General features: G+C 44.0%; 1 long non-coding RNA gene across 4 annotated transcripts; it reads left to right on the top strand.

Moving 5' to 3' along the window:
• Positions 1-2,990: 2,990 nt before the first annotated feature.
• On the top strand, positions 2,991-14,644 carry LOC149337559 (uncharacterized). Of its 4 annotated transcripts, XR_016284404.1 has the most exons (4): positions 2,991-3,406; positions 4,082-4,171; positions 8,073-8,125; positions 14,186-14,644. It is a non-coding gene; the product is annotated as an uncharacterized LOC149337559 (long non-coding RNA). The 4 variants fall into 4 exon arrangements; XR_016284406.1 differs by lacking the exon at positions 8,073-8,125; XR_016284403.1 differs by lacking the exon at positions 2,991-3,406 and having other exon boundaries at positions 3,508-4,171.
• The last annotated feature ends 9,017 nt before the right edge of the window (positions 14,645-23,661 follow it).

Genomic DNA, 23,661 nt, shown 5'->3' with positions numbered 1-23,661 from the left:
GCAGTTTTGTGAGTTTTGTCAATAAACGTTTTTCTTAGGTGCATACAGCCTGTTTACTGCTATGAAGAGCTCCAGTAATACAGGTATATTGCAATACGTAGGCATTATAATGGTAAATTTAAAGAACGCTTAAGAAAAGTAATAAAAGTGGGAACAAATTATGAACCCATTGCATGCTTTTTCCTGAAGGGTGTAGGGGTGTAAGAAGCATAAAACTCCTGTGGCTCGGTGGTAATAGCGTGTGATACACCTCAACACCTTTGGGTCAAGTTGTATCATTTTCGGGTTGGTTCTTTCATGAAACACCCCACGTTAAAGGTGTATTGAAATCACAAAACACCCTTCTGGGCCGGGTGCAAGGGTGCGAGTTATAGACACCTGGAAACTCCTTTAGAGGTGTTTTATTTTTTACAGTGTAGAGGATGTCCTCCGCTGCAGCCGGTAAGAAAGAGCATGGCCTGTTGAGGGCACATAAAGGCCACATGAAGAGGTTTCTTTAGTAGTTGAACCATCGGTGAAGATATGGTTGTGCTGCCTATATTCCTCCGTTAAGTAGGCGAGAGTAGTTTGCAGAAGCGCTGCCTGTGGCATGCGGCTCTTTGCATTCACACCTGCACTGTAAAAAATTTCACACCTTTAAAGGGAACATACTGACAAACACACCCTCGCACCCGACAAAATAGGAGTTTCTGTTACTCGTGCACCCGTCCTGCACCCGTCTGCAACCTAGCATTTTAGGGGCGGGTGCATATGGTCAAAATACCCGCCAGTGCAGGCAAGGGTGTTCCTTTAAAAAATGTAAAGCTGGCTTCACCTCAGTTATGCATGCCGGACTAATTGGGGAAGGGAACTGTAAAAAACATAAAATATAGCTGTAGCTCGTGCGTTTTATGGGACAAAATGTGTTGGCGTGGTTACTGTGACAACAACACGTGCACGTGTGAAGCAGTAACATGCGTTTTCGGCATTTTATCCACGTTTCACTGATGCATCGACGCGATTGTTAAGGCAACATTCCACACGGCGATCCCAACTTAACTAATTATGAAGGTAGTACAAACGCTCTGACGGGGGCGATAGTATGCGCTTTTGAGGATTGCACTTTGAGGCATGGTTTACATCTTTCGCACCCGAGAACATACATGCAGCGGCGAGAAAAATATTGGTTCACTCGCAGCTGAAAAAAAAAAGAGTTATTGATTTTATTACGGCCGCCGCGCCGCTGCGGAAAGTGCTGACGCACTGTCAAGCCGCTGCTAAGAGCGGCGGCCGTTCACTTCGCCACGGCCAGCGGGCACACTCAGTTTCCATGCTCAGTTTGCTCGAAAACGCCGTTGAGAGCGTTGCAATTTGGTAGCGCACGAGCGTAGTCACGTGGTATCTTTTCATATTTCGCGGGCTTTCTTTAGATGCCGGAAAAAAGGACCCCGTAGGAGATACGATGCTACAATAAACTGTATTCGTTGTTTATAAACCTGCTCTACAACCTAACGTAATGGTCTTGGCACTAAAGTGAATATATGAAAAATTGCATAATTCATCTTAGTTAATTAATTAAGCGCAATACAAAATATTCTGAGGAGCGCCACATGATGGCGAACAATGCATCGTTGGTTTCAGCTGGCTGCGGTGTACCGCTTTTTTTAAATCCTTGGTTCAAGTTACGTGAAACACCCTGCATATTTTTCAAACGGAGTACTGTCAGCGCGAAATCATTCTACTTTACGCACGAAACTACGCGCAAAAAACAAGACCAAAATTAGCAATTTCTTGAAGTAACCTCTGTGTCAACTGGAAGAAAGGTAATGATGGAGACCTGAAGTTAATTAGGGTCCCAGAAGAGCTTGAGAAGCTCAAAGAGCAAAGGGAAGAAAACAAAAATTTTATTTTGTCCCGACGTACGTAGCTCTCCAAAACTGAGCGAGTAGCAGAAGGTACCTGTGCAAACCCATTACAAAAAAGTTAAATGCTGCGGTATACAGCGTTTAATGTCTGAAAGCTAAACCTGAGCTATCGGAGACACCGTAGTGGAGGACTCCATACCATTTTCGGCAATCGTGGGTCCTTTAACGTGCACTGACATTCGCACAACACACGGACAATTTAGGCATTTAGTGCTTCCAGTTTCCGTTCTGGACAAACTAGCGAACATCGTCTACGCACAGCAGCGCACAGGACAGAGAACATGAGCTAGAACTTTTAGAACCTTAAGCGAACATTTCGATCCTCCCGCTGATCTCGTAACAGGCGCGCCGCGAGTGGAAGCACGCTGTGCGGGCCCATGAGAGCGCCAAGGGAGCTGAAGGTCTACTGGACCGCAGAAAAATCTGTCGCGATCAGACCTTGCAGTCGGCATTCGGCCTTATGTGTTGCTCTCAATCACCGCTGCGTTTTGTTGATTAATTTAAGTTTATGAAGAGCAATGCCACAGGCCTTGGAGCATTATGCCTATCCATCATAACATAGCGCCCTCCCGCTCATCTTCTACCTCTCTGAGCCTCCTCACCACGAATGCCCTGGCACCGTCCCTGTGCGGCCCTTCGAAGGTGTCGCTTGACGGTGGGGGTGCCGTCCCAAAATATGCTACGCCGTGACTGCCATACATTTCATGCTCCCTCCACTTTCGACGACGATATAGGCTACACTTTTTTATATATATTTCGCCACCATCGAAATGCAGCCGCTGGAGTGAACGTAAAAAGAAAGAAACGGCAAGGGGGCCAATTCATGGTAACTTTTGAATACGAAGAAATATATCTAATTTAATCACTTCGCATTTTCCGTAACTGGTAACGGTTGCCAATCGTTGCGTATGCTGTTCCGATGCTGCAAATACATTCTAGCTTCCGTACGCACTGTAAAAAACCCAATAAACTGAATTCAAAACTGAAAGTAAAACTGAAAGTGAAACTACATTTCCGCCGCTAGGCGGCCATCGGTACCGTCGGGCCTTTGTTGATTTTTTCCTGCCTGTTGTGTACGGTGTGGCGTCGGTCGTGGTGTGCGGATTTCTGCAGTTGACGTGAACTGCGTTTTCGACCGCGTTTTTCGAGGTACCGCGTTGAACTGAAGTGTTTTTTGTGCATATATAACTGGAGTAGTGCGTAGGTTCGTTCACTGCTGTCCAAGTACTCGTATCTCACGTATCGGGACAGAAGCACACTTTGGAGGCTCTGCCGAATGCGTTTCTTTGTTGTAGATTGGCAGAAAGGCCGGCGCTCGCTCACGTTTTAAAGGTTTGATATCAGAAATCACGGGCGAAGTTATAATGTGCGCGTGTTTATGCACCAGAATGCATTTTGTAATGTAGAAACGTCCTGAAGTAGGCGTTAATGAAAAACTAGCGTTGCCGTGACTTGGAGACGTACTTCATCAGCTCGGCACGACTACACACCTGCCTCGAATGGTAAGCAATACTATGTCTTCATGCATGCTGGTGTGCATTATTCAAAGCATATTTTATGGAAGAGCGGCCTCAAGACTTGCCGCTTCTAGTACCAAAGTGCCAAGATCTGCAGACAGGGAGCTCTTTCCATGTATCCAGGAAGAGAAGCAGCACTGAACAGAGTTCGCCGAGAATGATTCTACTCAGAGCTGTTTTTGTTTTGACGAAACGAATGTTGCAGAGTACTGCCTCATGCTACTTAAGAGCTCTAGTATGTGTGTTCTGTCAAATTTAAAGCCGTTTAACGCTATTTCGTCAAATTCCTTGTCCTACGGTTTATCTGCACGTGGTAATTTTTCCGCCCGTGCGTAAGGTCTATTCCGTATCTGTGCGTAAAATGCGTTGCGTCAGCGTGACGTCTGAGATAAGCTTTCAATTTTGTATGCTGCAGGCGCTGACCACTGATCGTTTGTGCATCAGGCCATGTTTTTGCATAAATTTGTTGACGCTGCTATCTATTTTGGTTTTTAATTGTTTTTAGAACGGCATCCAGATTAAAGAATCCAGTGCTGTGCCAGCTAGGTATATTTAGCTTGCTTTTTCAAGTTTTTAAAAGCTTCATTGTTTGGCCGTAGTAACCTAATTTCTGAATTTTGGCGGCCTCTAATCGTGATGGTATTAAATGGATGTCTGCAGGGGAAACATCTACATCCACATGGGAGTCCACAGCCACAGCTTGCACCTTGTTGCCGTTGGCAAATATTCACGAGCAGTATGGAAGCAAAGGTGTGTTTTAGTTCTTGCTGCAAGCTTCTTTTTATGTTGTATGCTAGGTTCTTTTTTGGGCCATTTTCCCTTCTTTCCTTCATCAGGCTGCTTCATGAAACAGGGTACATAGCCTAACCATAATCAAGGGTTCGACAGAATCCTGTCTGGCGAGGGAGAGGCATAGTGGTGAAATAAAACGTACACTCGCCAAAAGATGGTTTATAAAAAAACTTAGTTTGACGTTTTGGGACCCGTACGTTTCCCCGGAGTGGTGTACAAAATCCCCTGCAAAAACTGCGATGCATCATACATTGGCGAATCAGGCGATTTCAGAAGAAGATTAAGAGAACATAAAAACGACGTCAACAAATGTCGCACCTCATCGAACCCGCTGGCAGAGCATGCTCAAGAAAAGAACCACACCATTGACTGGGAGAACGCCACAATATTAGATACCATGAAACCCACATCGTCACGACTGCTTTTAGAATCTTTTTATATACACACCACGGATCATGTCATTAACAGGACGAAGGGTAATCTCCCGGATAACTACGCCCACTCACTGCGTTGTCAAGTGCGCATATAAGAAGCGGCCCATTCCGTCCATCATTCATTGTGAACAAGGGACCCGTACGGGTCCCGAAACGTCAAACTAAGTTTTTTTTTATAAACCATCTTTTGGCGAGTGTACGTTTTATTTCACCACCATAGCCTAACCATGCCCTCATTTATTTGTACATCCTTGCTAGTTCGTTGTCAGCATGGGGTTATTACAAACCAGTTTGAGTGTCGTTAAACGTAGTTTTCTCGTCATCATCATCATCCTGATTACACCCACTGCAGGGCAAAGGCAGTCCTTTGCCAGCTGCGGCTACCGTATCCCTGCGAACTTGGTACTAGCATTTGGTGATAAAAAGTGCGCTACCACATAATGTCTTAATCTCCTCCTCTCAAAAAGTATGTGTTCACAAACAGGAGAAGTACACAGTCCTGTGTACTTCTGCTTGTGAACGCGTCCTTTCCACGAGTGTCTCACAATTTGAAAAGAATAGGAGCTAGGCCTGGTGTGCGAGTAGTATTCTCTGCTCCAAGCAAATTGCAATGTCTCCACAAGAGTGTCAACCGTGAAGGGTTGCCACCTGCAGAATGCGAAAAGAACCGAGAATTCTCTTGTGTACAAGTGCCCCAAAAATGTGACGCACAGAAGTGAGCTATCCCGCGGAACGTGCTCTATCAGTCAAACAGAACATGTCTAAACGACTGTCTGAGCGAACACAAGAGCCCCTTAAAACCACCTCCTGAAAGCAATATGGTCAAATATTGGCTGTCGTGTGAAAACTGCACCTCTGCTTTCAGGCGTACAACCATACTGTACACGCATAAGGACCAGCACACGCGGGAGATTGTTGTTGATGCGTTTTATCCGTCAGGAGCAAGACAAATGCATCTGCAAACATTCTGTTGTGCTCAGATGCAAAGAACTATACTTCGTCTCACAAGATGTTTGCAGCACTACGGAAGGTAGAGCTCTCTCGTCCAATCAGGACTGCAGAAACGCAGAAAATAGTCCCTCGAATATTTGAGGAGCGTATGACTATTAATCAAAACAATAAGCATTGCAACTAAAAACATGGTTTGGACAGGTATATTTAAATGGTAGGGAGTGTTTCAATCACTGGTGATATTACCAGACAAAGCCCGTATGGACACAGCTCTGCGGAGGCCTGCTGCGAGGTAGTGATGCGTTGCCACTTTCCAACATGGCGTCGGTCGAGTCTGTTGTGTCTCCTGTGTGCTCTACATCGACAGTGCGCTATTTCCCCAAGCAGGCGAAGCAGGTGGCTTCGCGACAACAGAGGAACTGATCAGAACAGGTTGCGACAAAAAAAAAAAGTGGGGCTAGTCCCTTTGGAACGGGCGTCCGCCTGTCCAAAAACAAACCAGAATAGAATAAAAAGACATCAAGTGCCACCTGCTAGAGGTAGAAAGAAGCCACCTGGACATCAGGTGGATTGAGCCACAGGCGCGTAGGAACACACTAATTTAGTGCGCGCCATCCTGATTGGACGAGAGAGCTCTACCTTTCGTAGTGCTGCAAACATCTTGTGAGACGGAGTATAGGCTACCTCAGCAGCTTAGACGGCAGGGTAACAGTTTCTTCTACATTTTAAACATTTTTTTTTTGTTTTTATTCACCAGCATTTTTGCCTTTCGCAGTCAGTCTTTAATGCAGTGCCACATGTTTTGCAAGCTGGCAAACTGTCGCGAAAAAAAATGTTGTTTATGCTCTTTTTTCACCTGTTTATTGTGTGGCAGCAATTAAGATCGTCAGTCTTGAGTCAGCGCCTAGTCTGTCTTGTTCTTTCATACCATTATAGTCATGCTGTGCCCTTCATGCTGACAAACATGTACCGACTAGCTCAAGAAAGTAACCTTTTACATTGTGGAGCCATTTTACCCATTGCATTCGCATGGTTTGAATGAATGACCATTCAGGTTGCTATTGCATATTTTTGGAACCGAACAAGCTTAAATTTTGCAAGCTTACCAAACTCTTAGGATGCTTATGTTTGTTATTACCTGCATTAAGTCTCCTTTCCTGCTCACGTCTACAGAGGGCAAAATGCTAGACTCATTATATTGCGGGGACTATATTTGGTAGACTGGCAGGAACAATACCACCATCCAAGTGCGTAGGGGAGTGGGAGTTCTCAGTGTCACGGTTATACATCTGCACAATGTAAAGATTCAGATTGGTGTCCTCTTTGTAACTTGTAATTGTAATTTTTCTAGTGTTACAGAAGCCTCTTACAGCCCAGCCAATTTATTGACCTATATGGAAGCTGCTATATGCCTGGTGATAAGTAGGCTGTGTATTGTGTTGCTGTGCAATACTGAATAAGGTGATTCCACGCCACGTTATCCAGACTTTTGTACTCGACTGCACTTGATTTCCTACAGAAACAAAAAAATCATGGCTTATTTTATTACCATGACAAAGATTTTTAAAGCATGTTCTTGGCAGAAAAAAAAAGTTTCGTGTTGTGGCCACAGTCTTATGTTTACAAGCAATAGCAAAGCTAAGTCTTACAAAAAACTTGTTAAAAATAAACACTTTATGCATGACTGAAACTTTTTCATATAAATAAAGGACGTGCTTTTATATCCAATAAATTGGACTCATGTATAAAACATGAAAGAAGTACAAAAATATTGGAAATTGATATTTTTTATTCAATTTATGTTCTCATAACAGTCATTTCAACTATTTTTCTTGGTTATCCAAAAGGCAAAGAATGTGATAAAAGTGTTTCAGAGATGAAAAAAATGCAAGGCATGTCAGTCAGCTGAAAAAAAATATTTTTGAGGCATATTCAGCCGCCAGTGGCTCAGTGAGCTTGGCCTCATTTATTTTCTAATGGCTATGACATTTCTAAAATTTTAATTGGAGCAATTTTCGTTTTAGGCGTGAAAATAATTTCGCAATTTGAGTCTCTACCTTCAACCCCAGCATTGCTGGCTGCTTGCTCGACACTGCGGTGCACGCTAGAGCCGGCATCAAGGAGACACAAAGCTTCGCTGCACGGTGCTCCATGTGGATGCTCCTCAAATTTTGGTTTTGACGTGTCTGCTGGCATGCTCGCTCACATTTTGTCAGTTTGAACTCGAGCATGACTTATGTCCAGCGTGCACCATTGAGAGAGATAAAAAAGGCTTGATGTGGTGAAAAATGCTTATTTTAATGGTAGCACTCTTGTAAACCGCCTAGTGAGTTCACCTTTGTTTTCTTGAATCATTTGTTGGAGCACCCAGATAGCTACGACACTCTTAATGGTTTTCTCCGCCCATGTAAACAGCTTATAGAGGATCAGTATTTAACCTTTCTATGGCCTCTGAATGCTTTCTGTTGCTGCAGGGTGCCTCACACTTCCACCAATGCCGTCATAAGCGCTCTTCCCATGTGATCAGGTGAAAAAGTCTATTCCACTGAAAAGTTTAAGTAATTTTCATGGTAGTAGAGGTTTTAACTCTGATTGGTCATACCACAAACAGTGCTTCCCTGTGTCGAGGAACGAGAGCCGTTCTGCCATGTGGCCCCTTCATTTTTACTTTTTGTAAATCTATCCTTCAGCAGATTTCTTTATTGCCGAAGCTGCTGGCATCGAAGACCAGCACACCATTGTATTCGTGCAGCGGAGTGCTGGTTTTGTGTAATTTACAGCTGGTGGCAAAGTGTGCTGGAGTGAAAAGGAAGCACTGAGCAGTGTCGATGTTGAACGCAGGGACTCAACTTGTAAGATTGTTTTCTCGCTTAAAAAAAAAAGAGCCCCAAATAAACTAAAAATAAATGCCATTAAATGGTACTGTTTAAATTTCTATCTTTCATAATTTAATTAAGATCACCTCATTATGTAGTAGACTACTGAATATGTCACAAAAAGCAAATTCTCTCGACTTTAGAATCCTTTCGCTGTCTTGCCTTACATGTTTTGCTCTCTGAAACATTTTTATCACATTTGCCTTCTCGACAGCTTAGAAAATAGAATAACTACTGTGAGAACATGAAATTTGATAAAAGATTTCAAATTTTTATATTTTGTACTTATTACATGTTTTATTTAAAACAAAATAAGTTCAATTTACTGCATTGGATATGGAATACCTTTAATTTATATAACAGAAACTTCATAGTCCTGCGTAAGAACGTTTCTTTTTACAAATTTTTTTGCAAGGTTAGGTTTAGCTATCACTTTCAAACATGAAATGGCGGCCACGACGGGAAAAAATTACTCCGCCTAAAACAAGCTGGGATAATGTTTGCCTAGGTAATGCAATAAGCCATGAATTTTTTTTAAGAAATAGAAGATTCAGTGCTAAGCCTGGAACAGTTGGCATGGAATGACCCAATGGCATATAAATGCCAACTGTGCGCTGATTTGAAGAAGCCTTTATAATATTTTTGTAGCTCAATTAATATTGCAGTGTAGGTTGAATGCAATTTTTTCTGCTTGCATAATTGGAATGGTTCCATATCATGCCGTTTATTTCGCATCTTGTATGCAAACTTGTATTGCATTGCCAATATTTTTTGCTGCTAGCATTCACCCCATATGAATACTGCTGCTCCTGAGCAGCATACTCAACTGATCCACTGGAATGGTATCACTGTGTGTACCTTTGGTAAATTTCTGGGAAAAATGTATTCATTCACTTGGCTGCTTCATAGTTTCATGTTTCATATGTAATGACAGATGAAATGCGGATCTGTCCTAAGGATGAATGTGGCCATTTGTTAACACCATTTTACAGTAGTGATATTTGCAAGATGATCAATTCTATTTATCTACTTTGTACTTTTGTTCACTACATGGTGCATGTATGCCTCTAAGAAAGGAAACGCGAACCAGAAAGGAAACAGCTTGGAACCCCTTGTGGTCTTTTTCCAGATGTAGACTTCATCTCTTAATGTGTGATAGTATATTAGTCTAGGCAAAGCAGCGTGCAGGGTAACAGGGCACTGACAGGAACACACAGGTACTGCGCTGACTAACAATTGAGGAATTTATCGCTTTGCTCACTATAAATACAGGAAATATGATCCAAAATACAAAAGAAGGAAAGTCATGGAATCATCATTTGGTCAAATCTGTTGGGCTTATTTATCCAGATAGTCAATTTCTTTTTTCGTTGGAGTTAGTGATGATGTGCTTCCATAGGTTGAACAATTCTTATGTGTCATGCACGTCTCTTATATCTCAGCATGAGCTGTTAATTATATTTCCTAAGAATTTTACATCATCGAAAGTGGGGGGTGCACTCACAGTTCGACACATGTCTTGCTAGTTTGCTACTGTATCCTGTCTCAGTATTGCCGACTTGTTCTATTAGACAAATGTTGACACGCTGACCTTATTTCCCAACATACGACGCTCCGCATGAGAGAGGGATCTCGTAAGCGAAGCCATAGTCGCATGTTGTGAATTTGTTTCGGTGCTTCATCTTGTGTTGGCGCGTTGCATACTACGTTCAGCTACTTTCTGCAAAAAAAGCAAATGAATCCATCACAAAGAACTTCCGCAAGCTGCAAAAGAAGGTTAAGCGCCAAACAGGGAAGAACGAAACCTAAAAACTTGTGTAAAGCCAACAACTTGTCCAAATTAGGTCTGGCTATGACGAAAAGTGATGGCCTATGCCTGAATGCCTTCGCTATTGCAAAAACACGGAACAATAACTGGCCTTTCAGAGTAATTGTCGCTGAACAAGGATCAAGGCAGCAACCCTTAGGGCAGTATCTGCAAGAATTGCTCTCCTTGTTCACCGTGGGAGACCTCTTCCTGGTGAAGAAGCCAGAAGTGTCCGCATTCCTCTCGAACAGCTGTACAGAAGAGTTGTCATCTCATTCTGATCAAGGACTTAGACTGCACGCTGCTAAATGCTGCCTTGTTTGAGACGATAAGAGAAGGCATTAATTCAGTGGGAGCAGTACAATTCCAGAACCTGTGCAGAATTAATGCGGATAGATTCCTCGAGTTGCTAACCATCTACTTCCGTTCTACCTATGTAAAGTTTAATGATGTGTGCATACAGTAGCAGGGAGTATGCACCAGTTCCAGCGTTGCACTAATTCTCATTGTGCAGCTAGCCTGTAAAGATAGCCAACTATTAAAAAGCTGTGCATGGCGCCAGTTTGATAATGACCTTCCGATTTGTGGACGACTTCTTAGTAACCCACAAGCTTCATTACCAAGGGTAACACAAAGTCATTGTTGACATCTTCAAGACCTTCTCCAAAGTTCTTGCTAACTTTGAGCTGACCAAAGAAATGCCACTGGAGGTACAGCTTCCCGATCTATGGCTGTACTTTGTAGAGACCCATATGTGCTTGCGTTACTTCCCAAGGTCGAAAAAAAGGCTGTTGCTACTGGCGCACTGAAAAATATCCTAAATAGCTCGTGTATTGACCGTCAGCAAGAATTCCTTGAGGCCCACCTGACATGGCTACCTGAAGCTGATTTCCCAGATGACCTCATTTGCAGCCTTGGCTTCAGGATAAAGAAATTTGCCTGTCTACCTGTAAAAGGCTTCAGAAAGAACGGAACGTAGCTGTCATAGCATATTACTATGGGGTTTAGCTCAGCAGCAGGCGCGACGGGTTGCACTCAGAAGGCACCCCAAACCAAGTCACTCCGAGCGCTAGCTGCAGCGTGCCTGTTGTCGTCAACTGCCCAGTGTCAAAACAACGTCCTCTTCGCCTTGCAACTTGCACTGTAGCACTACCCCCTCCGCCTCGCGGAAGGAAGCACAGCCCCTGGGCGCCCTAAGGTGGTGTGAATGGTAGGGCTTAAGACAGGTGACGTGCACGAGCTTTGTGGAGTGGGCCGGGGGAACAGTGCGGGAGTGCAGGGACGTGATTTCATAGGTCACATTGCTCAGTTGCCTGAAGAGAAGACGCGGTAAGGACCCACGTAACGAGGCAGCAGCTTCTCACCCAGGCCCACATGGTGCGCAGGGAGCCAGGGTAGTACGTGGAAGCCGGGAGGGTAGTGGGCAACACGGTGATTAAGGTCATAGGTGCATGGTATCAGCCACGCACTAAAGAAAGTGGTCAGGCAGGCTGGTGTGAACTTAGTATGCAACACGCCCAGCTAGGGTGCTTCAAAGACAGCCTGGTATAAAAGAAGGCTGTCAAATCCGCAGCATGCGACAGTGATTTAGGCACCTTGTTTACTAAGTTCACACCAGCTCGCCTTACCACTTTCTCTTGCGCGTGGCTGATACCATGCACATATGCCGTCACAGCTAACTTCCGTTCTTTCTGAAGCCTCGTTGGGGTGGATCAGCAAATTTTTTTCATTATCTTCAAGCCAAGGCTGCAGACGAGGTCATCCGGGAAACCAGCTTCAGGTAACTATGTCAGTTGGGCCTCAACGCTTTCCTACTGACAGTCAATACACAATCCGTTTGAGACATTTTTTAGTGTGCCAGTAGCAACAGTCTTTTTTTCGACTGTGGGACATAACACCAGTACATATGGGCCTCTGATGTGCAGCCATAAATCGAGAAGCTGTACCTCCAGCAAGGACTTCGGAGAAGGTCTTGAATATGTGAACAATGCCGTTGTGTTGCCCTTGTTTATGAAGCTTGTGGATTACTAGGAAGTCGTCCAAAAATTGGGAGGTCATTATCAAATTGGTGATAAGCAAAGCTTTTTAATAGTTCGCTATCTTGACAGGCTAGCAGGACAATGAGAATTAGTGCAACGCAGGAACTGGTGCATAATCCTTGCCACTGTATGTGCAGATAATTAAACTAAAATAACAGATGGTTAGCAACTCGAGGAATCTATCAGCATTAATTCTGCATTGGTTCTGGAATCATGCTGCTCCCATTGAATCAATGCCTTCTCTTACTGTCTCAAACAAAGTGGAATGTGGCAGCGTGTAATGTTAGTCCTTGATGACAATGAGAAGACACTCCTTCTGGACGGCTGTTCAAGAGGAATGCGGACACTTCTGGCTTCTTTACCAGGAAAAGGTCTTCCATGGTGAGCTAGGAGAGCAATTCTTGCAGATACTGCACTAAGGGTTGCTGCCACGATCCTTGTTCAGAGACAATTACTCTGAAAGGCCAGTTATCGTTCCGTGTTTTTGCCATAAAGAAGGCATTCAGGCATAGGCCCTCACTCTTCTTCACAACCAGCCCTACTTTGGTCAAGTTGTTGGCTTGACCTTCTTTTGCAGCTTGTGGAAGTTCTTTGCAGTGGCTTCATTTGCTTTTTCACAGAAAGTAGCTGAATGTAGTATGCAATGCTCCTAGCAAAGGTGCTTCAAAAACAGCCCAGCATAAGACGAAGCACAGAAACAAATTCACGACATGCGACAGTGGCTTAGTTTACAAGATCTATCCGCCACGCGGAGCGTCCTGTGTTGGGAAATAAGGTCAGCATGTTAACATTTATGTAATGCAACATGTCGGCAATACTGAGAAAGGATATCGTAGCAAGCTACCAAGACACATATTGGACTGTGAGTGTGTATCACACTTTCGACAATGTAAAATTCTGAGGAAATGTAAGAGATGTGTATGGTACATAAGAATTGTTCAACCTGTTTAAGCACATCATCACTAACTCTAAGGAAAAAGAAATTGACTACCTGGATAAATAATCACGACAGATTTGACAAAATGACGATTCCATGACTTTCCTTCTTTGTAATTTGGATGATGCTTTCTGTATTCATTGCAAACTAAACAATAAATTCCTCAGTTATCACTGCACCTGTCTTGTCTGTGTCCTGTTATCCTGCGTGGTTTTGCAAAGATTCATGCACCAACTGGCCCAGCTCCTTTTCTTGTAGTTTAGTGGCCTTGTGCAAATCTTTCTTGATGGATTTTTGAGTTTACTGGCTGCAGACATGGGAGATATGTTAACTTAGCACTGTTGCCTGCCTTTCAAGATGTCACTTGCTTGATATATTAATGAATGCATGCTTTGCATTAGTTGCAGCTGACCACTCTCATGGAAGGGGTTGTGTTGCTGACTTTGATCAGATACTGTGCTTTCTGTTGTTACAGTGAATTTTGCACATTACTTGTTGTTCGGTTTATTGTAAAGCATTTTCAAGTGCGCTATTTTCGTCTTTGTTGTCATGGTGTTTTGTGCCTTTTATAGTCAGTTTACCCTCCATACAGGCCAGTGGTTTGCACTAGCTTGTAGCAGTTCGTGCAGAATTAATTGCACGACCTGACCACCTTCGTTCTATTTCATAACATCTAGCTTTTTAGCTAAAACATTGTTTGTATAATGCCGTTTAGAGCTATTTTTTCTAAACCACAGTGGCCTCTTTGGAATGTTTCAAAAAATAACAGCTGGTGCTTGCTCGCCACATGGGCAGATTTTCTTCTTTCTGTTAGCGTTAGCATGCATAATAAAACACATTGTTAATGAGCAATATGTTGGAATTTATCAGCAACATTGAACAGTGTAAACTGGTGTGAAATATTTTACTGTTTTTGTCTAAAATGCAGACTCGCACCATGTATGCTGTTCACCGAAGACAATCCTGAGGTGGCTGAGAACCTGTTTGTCGAGGGAGGATGGCTACTCAGCAGGCTTACCACTGCGGCTCACTCCACAACTGCGCCATAATGTCAGGAATATGGGTGTTCAGCATAAGTTGCCTTAAGTTTGCTTTTTGCTTATTCCTGGGAGTTAGCGTCACAGTTCAAGCCTTCTTCAGGCTGGTATATAAGGCTGCACAAGCATGAATTTTTCATTCTGTTTGCTCTGAAAAATTTGGGAGGTAGAGTAAGTGCTATGGAACCTTATTCTTGCAGCACCATAAGCCCAATAAAAGCAGGTATGGTGCTGTTGTACCTTAAAATTTTTAGTTCTTTGGATGGCAGTAAGGAATACATTGGAGAAGCCTCTTGTGCCTTGTTTTATGGATGTGTTTTGTTCTAATAAAAATTTTCCACATTTCTGCAGTTTTGTGATTTGTTTGTCAATAAACGTTTTTCTTAGGTGCACACCGCCTGTTTACTGCTATGAAGAGCTCCAGTAATACAGGTATATTGCATTACTTAGGCATTATAATGGTAAATTTAAAGAACGCTTAAGAAAAGTAATAAAAGTGGGGACAAATTATGAACCCATTGCATGCTTTTTTCCTGAAGGGTGTAGGGGTGTAAGAAGCGTAAAACGCCTGTGGCTCGGTGGTAAAGTGTGTGATACACCTCAGCACCTTTGGGTCAAATTTTATCATTTTTGGGCTGGTTCTTTCCTGAAACACCCCACCTTTAAGATGTATTCAAGTCACAAAACTCCTTTCTGGGCCGGGTGCAAGGGTGCGAGTTATAGACACCTGGAAACTCCTTTACAGGTGTTTTATTTTTTACAGTGTGGAACAAACTTCTTCACTAGGGTGGAAACTTGGGCAAGTCGGTATTGATCCATAACGTAAGAGTAGCGCAAAACCAGGACGACGGACACAAGGGGAGAGAACACACACCAACAACACAGGCGCTAACTTCCGACTGACGAAGAAAACCAAACCCAACTAAGTGAACGGAACCTGAGCAAAAGTAGCGCATGCGCTGACCTAAGATAAAAAATCAAAAAAAGGTGCGAAAAATGCGATAAAAAAAATGTGAGATCACGGATGTTTTGAACCCAAGAAGGCCAGCTCTCGTTTAGACAAGGAAATGGACGGAGTACTAACGCAGTTATCTGGTAAGGCAGCAATCTGTGCAGCTTCCACAATTTCGCGAGTTAGCTTATCTCTACTCTTAGCAACGACTGAGCATTTGTCCAAAAAAGGCACGCACTTGCAATCTTTGCAGTGCAAAGCTAGATTGCTGCCGGTATAAGTCTTCATGTTATTATTGTGCTCTCGAAGCCTATCGTTCAGGCACCTACCGGATTGCCCAATATACTGCTTGCCACAGGAGAGCGGAATGTTGTACACAATGCCCTCAGTACATTTAACAAATCTTTTATTGTGGCGGATGGTACACTGCTGCTTTTGGGAGCTATGTGCGGAGGGCACGGACCTTTTGCATAATACACTGAGCTTTTGTGGAGCTGAAAACACCACACGAACGTTTGCCTTTTTCCCTATTTTCTTGAGATTGTGCGCGAGACAATGGACGTAAGGAATGACAGCCACCTTGCCTCTCGTTTCTTCTGTAGTGTTAGGTTCTTTCTGGAGCTTCTTTTTCAGCAGGTTTTCGGCCCACGAAAACTTTAGGGTACCCTGCTTTAGGGTACCCTCGTGGGTTCAGTCGCCGAAAACCTGCTGAAAAAGAAGCTCCGGAAAGAACCTAACACAACAGAAGAAACGAGAGGCAAGGTGGCTGTCATTCCTTACGTCCATTGTCTCGCGCACAATCTCAAGAAAATAGGGAAAAAGGCAAACGTTCGTGTGGTGTTTTCAGCTCCACAAAAGCTCAGTGTATTATGCAAAAGGTCCGTGCCCTCCGCACATAGCTCCCAAAAGCAGCAGTGTACCATCCGCCACAGGAAAAGATTTGTTAAATGTACTGAGGGCATTGTGTACAACATTCCGCTCTCCTGTGGCAAGCAGTATATTGGGCAATCCGGTAGGTGCCTGAACGATAGGCTTCGAGAGCACAATAATAACATGAAGACTTATACCGGCAGCAATCTAGCTTTGCACTGCAAAGATTGCAAGTGCGTGCCTTTTTTGGACAAATGCTCAGTCGTTGCTAAGAGTAGAGATAAGCTAACTCGCGAAATTGTGGAAGCTGCACAGATTGCTGCCTTACAAGATAACTGCGTTAGTACTCCGTCCATTTCCTTGTCTAAACGAGAGCTGGCCTTCTTGGGTTCAAAACATCCGTGATCTCACATTTTTTTTTATCGCATTTTTCGCACCTTTTTTCGATTTTTTATCTTAGGTCAGCGCATGCGCTACTTTTGCTCAGGTTCCGTTCACTTAGTTGGGTTTGGTTTTCTTCGTCAGTCGGAAGTTAGCGCCTGTGTTGTTGGTGTGTGTTCTCTCCCCTTGTGTCCGTCGTCCTGGTTTTGCGCTACTCTTACGTTATGAAACTTCTTCACCTTTAGAGGAGAGAGTGCCCATGGAGGAAAGGCCAGAGGTAGTAGTTTCTGTGGCTGATTAATAGTAGGGATGGGCAGGAGCTGCACTGCCTGGCCAAAGCTAGAGTTGCTGTGAGTTAGGTGGACACGGTGCAGGAAGTGCTTCTTCCCTTGAAGAACATGGCGGAGATGGGTACGCATAGTTTCCTGGGCGGCAATCACCTCTAGTGGGAAACATCCTGCCTCCGCTACAGTTCCTGATGCAGAGGAACCCTTTGGGAGGCCAAGGAAGATTCGCAGGCAGTTGTTCCGTGCGGCAACGAGATACTTATTGCTTGATGTAGATAATCGTTGAAACACTGGTAGACAGTAGCGCAAGGTTCCTTCAACGTAGGCTTTTCCAAGCAGAAGCATTGAACGGCAGGTGCTACCCCACATTGTTCCCGCCATGAACCTAAACACTTGCGATGCTGCAGTGATCCTCTCGCGGAGTTTTTTGATCTGAGGGGTCCATGACAGATTATAGTCGATTACAACACCCAGGAATCGCTGAGATCGTACATATGGTAGCGATCGTCCGCCTAGGAGCAGCGGATATCGGGTCATCGTTTTTCTTGTAAACGCCATTGCAACACTCTTTTCTGGCGAGAGACGAAGACCTCTGGAAGCCAGGTACATCGAAATGTGCAATAGCGCTCTCTGTAGACGTTGCTGGGCAATATAGCGCGAGCGTGATGCGGTCCAGATGCAGATATCATCAGCATAAATTGTTATTCGGACCCCTCGCGGAAGGTTTCTTCTTATGTGTATAAGGGCAATATTGAACAGGAGAGGGCTGAGCACCGCTCCCTGTGGTACGCCCCTCTCTACTGCGTGAAAGCGTGTTGGACCGTTTGGAGTGGTCATAAAAATTTGCCGTTCTTTCAAATAATGCCCAATCCATTTGTATAGCTTTCCTCGAAGGCCAAGACCGGCAAAGGCGGCGAGAATTGCATGGTGAAAGACAGAGTCAAACCACGTCTTAGGGCGATATTTTTTCGATAATGGTATTAGTTGAAGTCTTAAGATGTCCTCACGGGGACATCTCCTAAGGTGACCTTACACGAGGGCGAAAAATGTTGCTTTCACCATGCACTAGACTTTCTTTAACATGCTTGTGTAGCGTAAACTTCTTTCATAAACCCTAGCAAAGAGGGCGGCCAGTAAGATTTGATGAAGCTATCAAGCTTCGAAGCAAAGTTATAAAGTTAGCCTGCAAAAATAATCTAGTGATCGGATGGGAACTAAGAAGAAACGTGCAGCTAACTGTCTCGCGTACAGGTGCACTAACGCAGTCTCGCAGCCCCAACAGTCCTGAAATAGGTACCGCGCCGCATCGGATCGAAATTAGGTGACTAAATACACGTCGCAAATATTCGATGAAAGTGCTAGATGCAGGTCCGGTGCAGTGGAAGACATAAACTACATATTTGTCGGTGATAGAAAGGCGTTATAGGCCTGGGATCGAACCAAAATTGAAAGCCGACGCGGGAAAGAAAAGAATGCATAATGATAAAAGGCTGGAACTTACTTCCTCCAGTAATGTGCACTTGAAAGCGTGAACTGGAATGCCAACATATTTAGGGGCCACAGACGACCATGTTATTCCAGCATAATGAGACAGTGTTGAGCTCCATGAGCCAAACCACTGACCAGAACTTTTGAAGAGATTCATCTAAGGAACAGAGCCGATTCCTAACTGACGAACGAGGATACAGCTTAGACAGTGCCTGGACTGGCAATGCAGAAATAAGCTAGATTGTCAGCATAGGCAAGCACTTCCACTTTATTAGTGAATACAGCGGGGCCATAGATATAACTGTTATGCATAACACTCAAGTAAAGGGGTTCTACGTAAAAGGGAAAAGCTCTAGGGACATGGGTCCTCCCTGCCTTATGAAAGAGCGAATTGGCAAGGCCTTTGAAGTTAGTGGAACAGTCGCTGTAACAGAGTTGTGGTGTCTTAAATATAGTAGGCTAACCATTTGCTCACTGTATATGAGGAAACAAAGAATAAATTGAAAGCGGCGAAATGCCTTCGCAACGTCGATCTGAAGCAAAGCAAGCTGATTGTGCGGGCAGGAGCAACGTTAGACAATTATACGTGCAATGCGTATATTGCGAAATAGATTGAGCGAGGTCCCCAGTATGCCGTAGTATACAATTTTAGAGAATAGCATGCCATGGTAATTGTGTCGAATGCTTTTGAGGAGTAAAAGAATACAGAACCAACAAAGTCGTCTAATTTGCACCTGTCAGTAAAATATATTAATGCAAGGTTAACAGAAAACACAGTTCGAAAAAGAAGTTGCTTAGAATATAAACCATGGAGCCTTTCTATGTATTTTTCCAACTTTCGATTATTTTTTTTTTACTTTAATAAAAAAAATGGCAGAGGCTCAGCTTGGTTAAGCCCGGAAATTGTGAAAGCAACTTCACCCGTTTCTTCAGCCCGCCGTCGTTTCCTAGCTTGAGCGAATCGTTGCAGCCTTGCCTTGTGCATGTCGGACGACATGCCTGGCTGAAACGCACAGCGTGGTTACGCCGGGACGACTGCGACGAGCCGGGTCGGAGCCCCAATACATCTCCGTCTGGCATGACGTCATCATAGCGAGCGCCTCCTCGCGGCAACGGTGCGCAGCTGCTGCTCGGCGCACCGTGGTTACGCTGGGACGACCGCGACGAGACGAGTTGGGGCTCTGTCTCTCTGCGTCTGGCGTGACGTCACAGCTGTCATGCTAAAGGTCAAACGTGGTTACACCGCCGGGACGACACTGAAAAGCTCAAACTGCGAGCAGTATTGCTTTCGCAATAAAAAAAGATGAGCAGAAATGCGCTCTAGCGAAGCTCGGTGCTTTTTAGCAGTCACCGCTGGCACCTTAGAAGGTGAATACAACAGTAAAATAGAAAGAATATGAATGGTGACAAGATGAGCTGCAGAATGCGCCATGTTGTTCAACAGCGTTTAGGCACAGGGACGGAACTCAAAATACGACGACAGAGGTGCTTTACTTGAAATTTATTTCACAAGGCAGCCGATTCACTGCGTATGTACCCTCAAGGCCAACAAGTGAGAAATACAACACTCGTGGCGGCAAGGGGTGACAAGGTGAAGGTGAAACAACGAACGATGAGAGATGCTTCTGAGGTCCTACATTGGATCAGACCGTAAGCAAAGGTCACTTATCGTTAAAAAACCAACAAGGAGAGTGAAGAAAAACACTGGGAAAACATAGCAAACGCTTCTTTACAACAGCCAAGAGCTAACATTATGGAATGATTTGACCAAAATTCTTTCCTAAAAAAAGGATCGGCACTAAAAGCTGGACAAGAATATGCAGATAAAAAACGCGCGCACATTTAAAGCACGGTGCGTAAATAGAATGTATTCACTCCCCGCCTCCGCCGTCCCAGCTCCCGAAGCACGAGTTCCATCGGTGTCGGAATCACACCACTTCTTCGTGTCAAGCACAGCAGCTCTTCAGGCATCGTGCGCAAACGAGACGCACATGCAGCAAGGAAAAGAAAAGCAGAATGAAATGGAGAAGGAACGCACACAGCTAATCAAGTTGTTTAGCAAGTCCTAGATGGTTGAACTACGTTAAGCTCTACCAATTTTTTTTTTCGTAAACTCTATGCAATTACCGTGTTTTCCGGACCGCCGGAACAAAACTCTGAAACAACGAAGGAAGCACAGCATGTGACGCAACGAGGAAGCCATCAAGCGCCATTTCAGCCCGAATGATTTCTGGCACATGTTCCTGACTCAGTCAAAACAAGGAGCAGGCACTCGTTCGAAGGAGGATTTGCGGAACTAGCGGTGGTAATTAGTAATCTATATTCAGGGCCAACGGCAGCAGATGAACGCTACGACAAAGAAAGAAAGCTGAAACTTGCCTCATGGAAGATAATAGGTTATCGATGGATTGGAGACTGTAATAAAAGAGAGAGAAATGTGTTTCGGCACTCAGACATAACTTCACCAGCGAAAGAACGAGACACCAGGAGAAGAAGAACACAGGACAACGCTGAACTAACAACTGAAGTTTAATCGAGAAATGGCCAACCTCGGTGACCAGAAGACGCATGCGTATCAGACACACTGAACAAAACAAACAAATACACAAGTGGCAGATCACTGACGAGTGGATACACGCTCCAACACTGGCAAACAACAAAATACAGATAATAGGCCTATCAATTTTGCACGCGCACACTTCTGCTTAGGAAATTAACTTCCTTGCTAGTGAGATGCGCAAGGACGGTGCACTGACGCATGTGTCACTGCCTTGCAACCTAATATGGTAGGCCTCAGGGATTTCCCACAAAAACTCGCTGATGTACAGAGCGCGTCTGAACGTACAGCATCGAGAAACACTTCGATTGAAAAGAATCAATGGAAAATTAATCTAACGTGTTTCTTGCAGATCGCAGGATTAAATCAAGGGGCTTAACAACGGCTATAAAATATAAAGTTACCAGCTATTGTTTGAATAGGTTTTCTAGCTTAGTTTTAAATGAAGAGCGGAAGAATAGAAAAAAAGTTCATCGCAAGTCACTCCCCGAGAGCATCTTTAGACGCTAGAAGATTTGATAGGGTCTTTGAGGCTACTACTGCTGCATACAGGCGTCTCTTTTGTCTTAAAAGCCTTCAACCCACCACACTCGCAGCCTTAAATACGGTGGCAGATACAGTAATTTGAGTGGTGAATGTATCCTAGAAGCCAAATCCGATATTTTTACATTTCGTGGCTTTTTGGTCACTTCGCGGGCATAAAAAGATGCATTTACCACTGAGAGACTTAGATTCGAAACTGAAAAAGTTTTACTATCTAGTATGATTCCACCTCGGAACTATCTGGCTACGTAATCAATGTTTGAACGGGTACGTGCTTGCGGGAAGAAGACGGGACAGAACAAAGGAACACGTACTGCTGGGCAAAGAGCTAACATTCTTAGATGGACACGTGTGAATTCGTTTTCTTGTTTTCCTTACCTTAGTTTTCTTGTTGGTTTTGTTGGCCTAGCCTTCGATTGGTGTCTCGTTAAATCAGCCTTTTTACACCGGTTTCACCAAGTTACTGGCCTTTCGGCTTATAGTTGTTTCTTACCTTTTGACACTGTTATTGCTGCGATAAGGAGATTTTACGCATTTACCGCTTTATTGTTTTATTGTTTTTATTTACTTTGACAGTGCTTTTGCTAAGAGATGTTTTTTGCTATGTTCATCGTTCACCTCATCCATCATCTTTCCTTTTGTTTGTGTCATGGTCTTTTTTGATTATTGTATTGAAGGTTGTCAATTTTACACGTCTTGCTATATGCTGGCACACTTGGCAGAGGGATTCTCACATGAAAAGCGTATATTTGCCTGTTAATCTTGTGATTGCCCAGCGCCGGTATAAATGTATCTGCCTTCTACGAAAATAAACCAGTTGGAAGTTGCGCTCTGTATTTGTCGTGTGTGTTCCTTTGTTCTGTCCCGTATTCTTCGCGCAAGCATGTACCCGTTCAAATATGAACCAACTCGCCCAAACAAGAGTTTTACTTGTAATCAATGTGAAATGGCGTAAACACATACTCGATCCGTGATTGCTCGCGGCGAGCGTTGCGGCCTTATAAAAGCCAACATTTAGCCTAAAATCGGCAAGGCATTGGAGGCTTGTATTTAAAGGTGTCGCTTTGCTCTCTACAACAAAGTTCTTGCGAAGAAGTGCGGCCTGTACTTCAGTGACCTCAGCCCCACATAGCGTGCGGTGATTTTGAGGGGTAAGGCGGCGGGAAAATCTGGCGATACCAAGAATATGCGAGCGCTGACGAGTAGGCAGTGTTGGGAGCAAGCCAAAACTACTAATGTGGTGGCTGTCATCGCCGAGCTTGCGAGCAGAAACTGCTAAGTAGATACATTTTTAAATTCTGCGAAGATAGTACTCGCAGAATTTGTTATGCAGCCCAGCGTCCGCGAAGAGAACACGCCAAGCGATGTGTTTGCTGCTTTCTCCTAAGCATGACCGCCAAGTGCGCGAAAGTAGCGTTTAAAACATTGCAGCAGCTATCACTCATCGACACGGGGAGCAGTAATAATAAATCATCCGATGCATTTACCTGCAGGACACGAACTAAGCTCATTTACACCACCCAATTTGGCTGATAACGCAGTCGACTCAGCAACCCTAGCCAGGAGAGGATTAAACTTGCTACATGCACTTCTCAGTATGGTACTTGGGGCCCAAAAAGAGCAGTGTTCTTTCAGGCAGATTTATGTCAAAGTGCTGGATGTGAAAAATGTTACGAGTAGCACTTAGAGGGGCACATTGATTTAAACTGCGGCTTCGCTCGTGAAAATCAAAGCGTGTCATCAGAAAAAAACCGTATGAAGGCAAAGCACATAGCCGCGAGGCGAGGAGACAGATTCAGAGATCCGTGTTTCGGTGCTTGCGTCATCACGCTTGTATTTAGATGGGAGTGTGGCATCGATACCTATATATTTCTTCATGCTCTCTTCTATGTTACAAGAATTTTGTTTTCAGCAAGATTGGCATTTTGCTAGGAAGGAACAGCTGTTCAGTGGATACAAGACACCGTCAATTCCTCTTTAGTGTGCCTTTAAATATAAGTACTAGACATAAAAGTCTTCCGGTCTATATTATCTTCTCATTGAGTATCGAAGGCGGTTTCTGGAGGTTGAAAAAGAACGACAAGAAGGACCTCACAAGCTGAAGATTAACGTCAACTAATCTTATGTAGACGATGGCCGAAATTATGCGCCTTCTCGCTTTTGTTAAAAAATTATCTAATATAGCTCATGGCGTCTTTGACGTACTACAGTTTATAGCGCAGTTGTAAAGACCAAGGTTTCAAGACTGTAAACTACTCTAGTGAGGCATGAACTAACCTCTCAGGATTT

Source organism: Amblyomma mixtum, chromosome 7, assembly GCF_055824585.1.
Source record: "Amblyomma mixtum isolate Tamu chromosome 7, ASM5582458v1, whole genome shotgun sequence".
Taxonomy (NCBI): Eukaryota; Metazoa; Arthropoda; class Arachnida; order Ixodida; family Ixodidae; genus Amblyomma; species Amblyomma mixtum.
This window is presented reverse-complemented; position numbering and strand designations above follow the sequence as displayed.